At 30.6% G+C, this 7,988-nt stretch overlaps 1 long non-coding RNA gene across 1 annotated transcript; it reads left to right on the forward strand.

Moving 5' to 3' along the window:
- The first annotated feature begins 1,093 nt into the window (after positions 1-1,093).
- Positions 1,094-7,784, forward strand: LOC124373503. Its single transcript, XR_006923444.1, has 3 exons — positions 1,094-1,243; positions 7,273-7,388; positions 7,552-7,784. It is a non-coding gene; the product is annotated as an uncharacterized LOC124373503 (long non-coding RNA).
- The last annotated feature ends 204 nt before the right edge of the window (positions 7,785-7,988 follow it).

Here is a 7,988-nt window from a genome sequence, read left to right on the forward strand (position 1 = left end):
GTGAAATGATTAGTGCTGTTCCAAGACCATATCTAGTGCTATGAGAATATGAAACATATAAAAATATAATACAATGGGACTTGGATTATTCCAAACTCCAACCAAACCTAATGTTTTAATAAACATTCGAATTTCTAACATTTAGAATTATGCAGACTCTATTAATAAATAAGATAAGATAATAAGATAGTATTAATAAATAAACACGTCAAAAGACGGCAAAAAGGATCAAACTATTGCACTTTAAGAATGAAATGTTCAAATTTTCAAGTTCGACTGTAGTAAACAGTCCATTTTAATATCGTGTTCCAAAAACCTACCGTCTGAAATAATATTTAAAGAGCTGCATTATAATGTGTTATTAATGAAAACTCAAGTATTTTGTAAGTTATTTGCTTATTTAATTAAAATAAAGTAATTTTAATTGATATCCATATTATTAAGTTACACAATTACAATTTAAAAGCACTACTCATTATTTTATTGTAAAACCTTATTTTTTATTGAGATTAAACAGTAAAACTGTATTTATTCTTTTGACCGAATATTTTATTTTCCTTGTTGTCAGCACAAAATTAATATCAACTTCTAGTTCAGAGGAGGTGCACTGTTGTTTCTGTGAAGCTCTTTTTGATGGATGGATTTTGCGAAACTTAGAGCACTTTATAATGATCAATTTGAACTTAAGTAATCTCACTTAAGAAACTTCATGGATGAGGTGCTATAGCTACTTTCAAATACAAAACTTGAGTTTAAAACTTTGCGAAACACGGAATAAATATGAGTGTATCGTACGCCTTCAGCCTCAGTGTGGTCATCTAACGTCTTTTATATCAGCAGGTCGAGTTTTTCAGTTCACAATCTATGAAAATCATTGCATTAAAGTACTTTGAAATAACCTCACTCTGTTTACATTACTTTATGTTGCATCGCAGAAGCGGGGTGTGTGAGGAAAATAAGTTCCCAAATGTAGGCAAGCCAATAATGTATATAGTTCTATGTATGAAGCAAAATCAGCTGTTTTTCAAATACAGTTATCTAGATGATAGAAGTTTATTTTTGAGGTTAAGATACACTTCAATAGATGTATTTAAAAGTACTTTTATACTGTTCCTGATGCACGATAAACTTTTGTGATGTTCTTGTCTGGGCACAAGTTTAAGGTTTGAGTGCTGAAATTTCAATTCATGTTGACTGACACCAGAGCGTTTACACTTCTACACAAGTTGATTCTACAATATGAGTTAGTGTTTTTTTAATAGTGGTTTTTTCATAGATTTGTTTATGATTATTAATTACGGATAGTGATTAAGTAAAATTTTTATACTTGTCCACTTGTACACTCCTGTAGATAGAATAAAAAATATTAAACGGAGGTGGTGGCAGTGTGATTTTTGAAAAAAAGCAACAGAGAGGAAAAAGTGCTTTTCACAGTATGCCATTTAGTCTCAAACCTATAGCAGAGAATTTGTATACTTTTCCTATAGTAGTCCTTTCCTTTTGTTACTGTCCTTGTACTGTTTGGACTTGACATCTCTACGAAGCCCTAACTTTCTAAATTAGTTGCAGTATTGTTTCTCTACTCCAGTCTAAAGACATAACAACTAAGTAGGCCTACTAAGCACAATGAAAAAACAAGGAAAATAATCTATAAAATGTATTATCTAAACCAGAGAAGCTTCAGTTGTCATCTCAAACAAAATTTTGTTCTCAAAATGTATGAAGCTCATAAAGAATGTGTGAACTTCAGACTGAGCAAATTTTTTCCGGATTTGTTAATTCAACAAGAACAAGTATCTCACACAAGTTCTCATACGTGTGTACCAGTGTTAGACGTACCTTAATGGAAGCAAACATTCTTGACAATTTAATATTCAATTCTTATTTAGTGATAGTAAGGTAAGTTAGGAATACAAATAAGTTTCAAAGTATTTGCGTATTATGTACTTGTTGAAATGTTTAAAAAGATTCCCCCAAAACTATACGAGTATTTAAACATTTTAAAATCACTTCTTTATTTATTTATGGTCATTTTAATACATTTTGTGTATTAACGGATGAATAAAGGCCTTTCTAAAACGGATGTCTTCAAACTCGTAGAACACGTTTTGATACGCACGCTCACGCGTCAAGGTTAAAGTTAACTGTAACTAGTAACTGTTATATGGCTCACGACTAATTTAAAAAATTGAAAATATTTTATTATTATTATTTGTAACCAATGAAATAAAAATATCTTTATTCCTTCTGCAACATTACACTTCATGCATCATATAATGGTAGGAATATACTCGACCATCCTACACAGTTTTGATGGCCGGCAATCAAACAATATGCACTATTATAAGTCACTACTTTTATGACACTGAGAATTGGCATTCGGCCTCTGTAGTGTTATCACTTTATTTGTTTACAAACTACTGTGGACAATCTTAAACGCTTCTTATTAATATAAAATTAAACAACCAAAACATAATTACTAGAACAATTATACACACTTATCAAATACTTCTACTTTCGAAGTTTATTTATTTTATTTTAACCCATGAAACCTAAATTTCCCCTATACTCTATATTCAACCTTTTCCGCACTCACATATATACATTCAGAAATGTTTTATTCAATTATATCTGTTAATTGTTTGGTTTCCTCAGAGTTCATCAGCCATTTTTCAGGTGAGCTTTAAATGTTTTATTAGATTTACACTTTTTTATATCAATTTGTAACATATTAAAACACTTTGGGCCTAAAAAGCAAACGATTAAAAAAAATATTTTTTAACTTTTTGTCTTACAACTGCTTTGTTTTTTACGTTCCGCGTCATGTACGTATGCTTATATAAACGTTCTGTTCTATTGTTTCCACTTCTTTTGAAAAAAAATTGTAATACTTTATAAATAAATAAATGTTGGAGTGGTAAATTATTCAGCCTTTGATAAAGAGGAAAAGATGATTCTCTCTTGTTCTTATGTACAATTATACGCAAAAAATGGTTTTGGGTTGCTCTGTTTTCCTATTGAATTTTTAAAAGCTCCTCCCCAGCAATATCAATACAGCGCGAATGAATAACTTTTAGTTTCCAATAAGATAAAGCAACATAATTTGAAAAGTTATTGTCCAAAACAAATTACACAATTATTGAGTTTTTCTTCGAACTATAGAAATTATCAGTTTTGTTTAGCTTTAAACAGTATTTATTAGTTTTAAATGGAGGAAAGTTAATAAATATAAAGCAGGATAGTCAGTAAAAATAACACTATCGGAAAACTTCCCAATACAAAGGTTAAATCAACTGTTTCTGTTATTTGAGCAGCTGGGACTGTTATTAATTCCTTTCTGCTTGTGGGAACTGTTACTTGTTTGTGCAGGAAAATCCGTAAAAAACCTTCACTCTCTGGTGCTTTTGTTTTTGTTGTCTACAATATAGTTATAACCGGATATTATTGTTAATAATCTGTTAGATGAGTTAAGTGTTAAGAGAAATAAATATAAATATTCTTTTTAAACATTTTACGTTCCTATTATTGTTCTTTTTTAATGTCAACTGTCAATGTTTTTTTATGCAACTAAGGTCTATGCAGTCTGGTATCTTTCTCGGATGTACAACTAACCTAAAATGTTTAACCTAGTTACGTGCTAGTCTAGTTGTTCACCTAAGAAAAAGTTCAGAATGCAGATCTCAAGACGTAGTATTACTGATTTTTTGTATCTCTAAATGATGGGAAATGTCCGGAAAAATCCTATTTTCTTCGCAATACTTTCATCAAAAACAAATTTGAAATTTATTATTGTCTTCTTTAGCGAGGGAATAGATTTAATAAATACACCTTTTTAAATAAAAAAAAATACTATCTCTAAAACTGTCTCAGTAATTTGGATTTAGCTTTGTGACGGGAGATTTTAATATTATTTTTAATTTATGACTCAAGAACTTTGTTCTTACGTACTTTTTAATAATTGTAATTTTTAATTTATTTATTTATGGATAGCTGCCTTTGTCCCCCATACGATATATATATAATAAAAAAAAATTATACCTTGAAAACGAAAAGTGTTACTAACTATCTGAAGCACATAACATTCACAAAAAGAACAGTTTTTCAATATTTTCATATTGTTGTTTTGAGTTTATGGCTGTGTATAACCGAGTTATAAGCGGATAAAGATGATGATAAAATTAAAATAATAAGAAATTTCTTCAATATTGTCAAAATACATCAGTTCAAATTTTGATACGCGTGGAATAGTTACATGAATGGGGAAAATGGTAAAGAAAAAAAACTTAAAGTTGTGTAGGTAGTTTAAACATTTTTTCATAACTACAAACAGCACTCCTGAGATTGACTCTAATTAACGTTGTGTGGTGAGAATTATGGAACAGGGGGAAATTTAAATTTAAACTAATTGTGATAAATACGCCTTTGAAAACGCAATTCTGAGTGTTTCTCATTAGTGTCGTGGACACTTAATTCCGGTCACTAAGCGTTATGTGCCCACTTCATCATGGTTAGTGATTTAGCAACTCGAATTGTCCTCAAAGTTAGCATTTCAACAGTGGTAAGATTAAGGGGAATTGCCCACTTGATTAGAACTTTCGTTTTGTATTTTATATGTTTTAGGCAATAATACAGTTAAAAACGGATTGACATCTATGTTACACAGAACTGATTTGCATGGAACAATAGCTCCATGATTATTAAAGTCCTTGTAAACATAGAAACAGAAAACATTCAGATAGATTCACACATAACATGTTTGTAAAAAGCGGTTCCACAACATTCACAATGAATCAATCATTTCCACCATAAAAACGTTCCATTACGTTCTTACTAGTATAACTATTATTTTCAAAATCATCCTGAATTAAAAAAATAACTAAAATCCTAATCTTATAAATAAAAATGAATCGTTAAAATGTGTTGGTAAGCGCTAATCTCAAGAACTGCTGGACCAATTCGGTTAATTCTTTTTGTAAAATGTCCATTGAAATCCGAGGAAGGTTTTTATCAAGCAGAATATAAGAAAAGCTACCTGGAATATTTTGAAATTCAGAAAAAATGTAGTTTTTACGTTTTATAATCCAAATTAAACTGGCACTAAACAGCTGTTCACACCTTCAGTTTTATGTTGGCAAATTGGCTGATACATCTGTTTACATTTAAATTTGATCAAATATGAAGTAAACAGTGCTTGATCAGTAGTGTAATGCAGATGGTAAATACAAAGTTAATATCAAAATTTTACTCCAGATCGTGCCAGTGATGAATTTAAATTTTAAATCATGCAATGCATTTTATATATTATTTCAACACTGTTATAAAACAAACCTTAATGAACAAAGTCATGAATGTTTTCACATACGTTACTTTAAACTGGTAGGCTTTCTTGACATTGTGATATGGCATTTTAACAGTGGCTTATGGGAAAACAGAGAAAAATTAATACTAACATGCCTCAACGTAACAAAACACTTTTATTTTGGAATGTTGCATAACCTTAATAAGGATTACTCCCTTATACCGAAAGTACATAGGAAATGGGTAGGACTTCTTTCTAGGCCGTAATAGGCTTCTCAGTTCTACTTATGTGTATATTTTCTTCATCAGGACAAAAAGGCAAACCCAACTATGTCCCTGGAAAAATGTTAGACGGAAAGTATATTACAGAAGCCCATAGTAGATGATTTTGACCAAAGTAGATTTCCAAGAACTGCATATTCCAACTAAATAGTATTTTGATCGAGGCAATACGTATAAATAATAAATTGTGACATAGTAAGTGAATTTAAATGGTCTGCACTAGGTGAACTTTTTAATCGAAGTAGGGTTCTTGGCCCTACACGTAAGTATACTTTTTTTCTTCGACAGGACAAGGCAAACTCTAATATGGTACTGGAAATATCTTACACCAGAAATATGTGATAAAGGCTAGAAATAGACGCTTTTTGACCGAAGTAAGTTTTTGAGACCTGTGTATTGTATTTTCTTGATTGGGGTAAACAATGCAGGCTCAGATGTGACGTTGGAAATATAGTTAATTTGAACCAGAAATGCTCTTCCAGGTGCAAAACATGATATATTATTTAAATTAAACTTTGATACTATTTACCATGAACTTAAATAATATCTACTTGATGTACGCCTACTTTCGTTTTTAAAATGTTCATAGCACTCCATCATATTACATCATAAGTGCTTTTACTAAGTAATATAAGGACTTTGGTTCTAAAGATTGCGTGTGAAGACGCGGGTAACAGCTAGTAATATTATAAATACGAAAGCGCCTTCTGTTTGTTTGTTTGTTTTGCTCTCACGTATAAACCATTCCAACCTTGTACTGAAAGTTTACATGGACATTCTCAGGGTCCTTAGGATGAATAGAGGTCTATTATTTTGCCGAAAGTCCTTCTGGGCTACGTCCCACCGGTTTCTAAAGCAGCAAAACTTCTCATCTTGGTCTCTACAGTAGCCTGTTAAATGTAATCATTCTGTGTAAACATTGCATTGTGACAGCATTACCAAATGTTTAATTAATTTCACCATTATTTTCAATTTATTACATTTCTATAGGGTGAAAGCATAACTAAAGTAATAAAATCTCTTGTCAAAAACTCAAAATAATTAATACATTTTGGATTTTATCTATTCTTTATGTAAGTAATAAAATACTTATCTAAAGTAATAATTTAGCTGCAATACTCTTCTATATTCAAACCAATAATGACAAAAGACTTGTTTTATCGTTAAAAACAACCATTTTATATTTAAACTAAAAAACAAAACAAAAACCTTTCGTCTAGTTTAGAAGTACATTATGTAATAACAGATCTAAAACTGAATTATTCAAGGACAATTCGGACAAAATTCAAGTGCTCTTTTTCTGCCATAAAGTTGGTCTGTTAAAGCCGTATTTCCTCTCTGTGACTTGCAAACAAGCTTTCTGTCTAAGTGGAAACAACAAAACTGCTTGCAGCTCATTCTTATTTACGACAGACCATGAAGTTGTGACTAAAACTTCTCCCGGTAAACAACCTGTGGCAATGATCAAGTACAACGGTTGTCGAGTAGAAGGTGCTCTACTTCTATTCGCTTTACAGTATCTAGGTTTTCAGACGATTACGTTATAATATAAAGTAGACTTTGTTACTTAAGGTATGCAATATTCTTTGAGGCGAAGCTGCTGTAAAATTACAGTAATTTCCTCTCAGCTTCTCTAAGCTTTAACAAGAGCATTGTAAATTAATACGTAATGACAACGTTTGCTTATTCTAGTTACCTATATCTGACGGGGGACTGATTCCATAGACTATTGAGGAGATCCTGCAAGGTATCGCTTTAGAGGATAAGACCTACTTTATGAACAAAGAGAACAAAATTGAAACACAAAGGTACATTATGTTACACGAGACTTTGAAAAATTGAAAAGACTATTTATAAAATTTACTTCCAGAGAACAATTAGAACTAATGAATTCAAGTGATTTTTAAATCATATGTATTTTTAGTGTACTTAATTATTTTTATATCTTAATCTATTTTTTCATTTTTCCAGAGTTTTCTGTGCTCGAATATTCCATATCTCTGGTCATTACATTCCCCAACATCCAACCATTCAGGAATAAAGAAATTTGTATTGGTATGAAAGGAAATGGCTTAAACTATTACAAGGTAATCTGTTCTTTCCTGAGAATAAGAATTACGGAAACCAATGTAATATAGTTTTTAAACGCAATTTCGTTATGTATTTAAATCAAACTTACTTTAAATAGAAAGTCTCTTATTGGCCTTGTGTTCTTATAATGCGTTTGTTAATCTTCACAGGAGAAGCATAGTATTACATACACTTGATGAAGTTATGTAATTATGCAATAAAACTTCGAGAACCATGTTATCGGTTACCTTAAATATTTCCTCTACGAATGGTTTCATTAATTATAAATCTGGAATTCATAAATTTTGTCCCATTTGTGGTTATTTCTAAAAGGTATT

Source organism: Homalodisca vitripennis, unplaced genomic scaffold (genome assembly GCF_021130785.1).
Source record: "Homalodisca vitripennis isolate AUS2020 unplaced genomic scaffold, UT_GWSS_2.1 ScUCBcl_5706;HRSCAF=12567, whole genome shotgun sequence".
In the NCBI taxonomy this organism is placed as follows: domain Eukaryota; kingdom Metazoa; phylum Arthropoda; class Insecta; order Hemiptera; family Cicadellidae; genus Homalodisca; species Homalodisca vitripennis.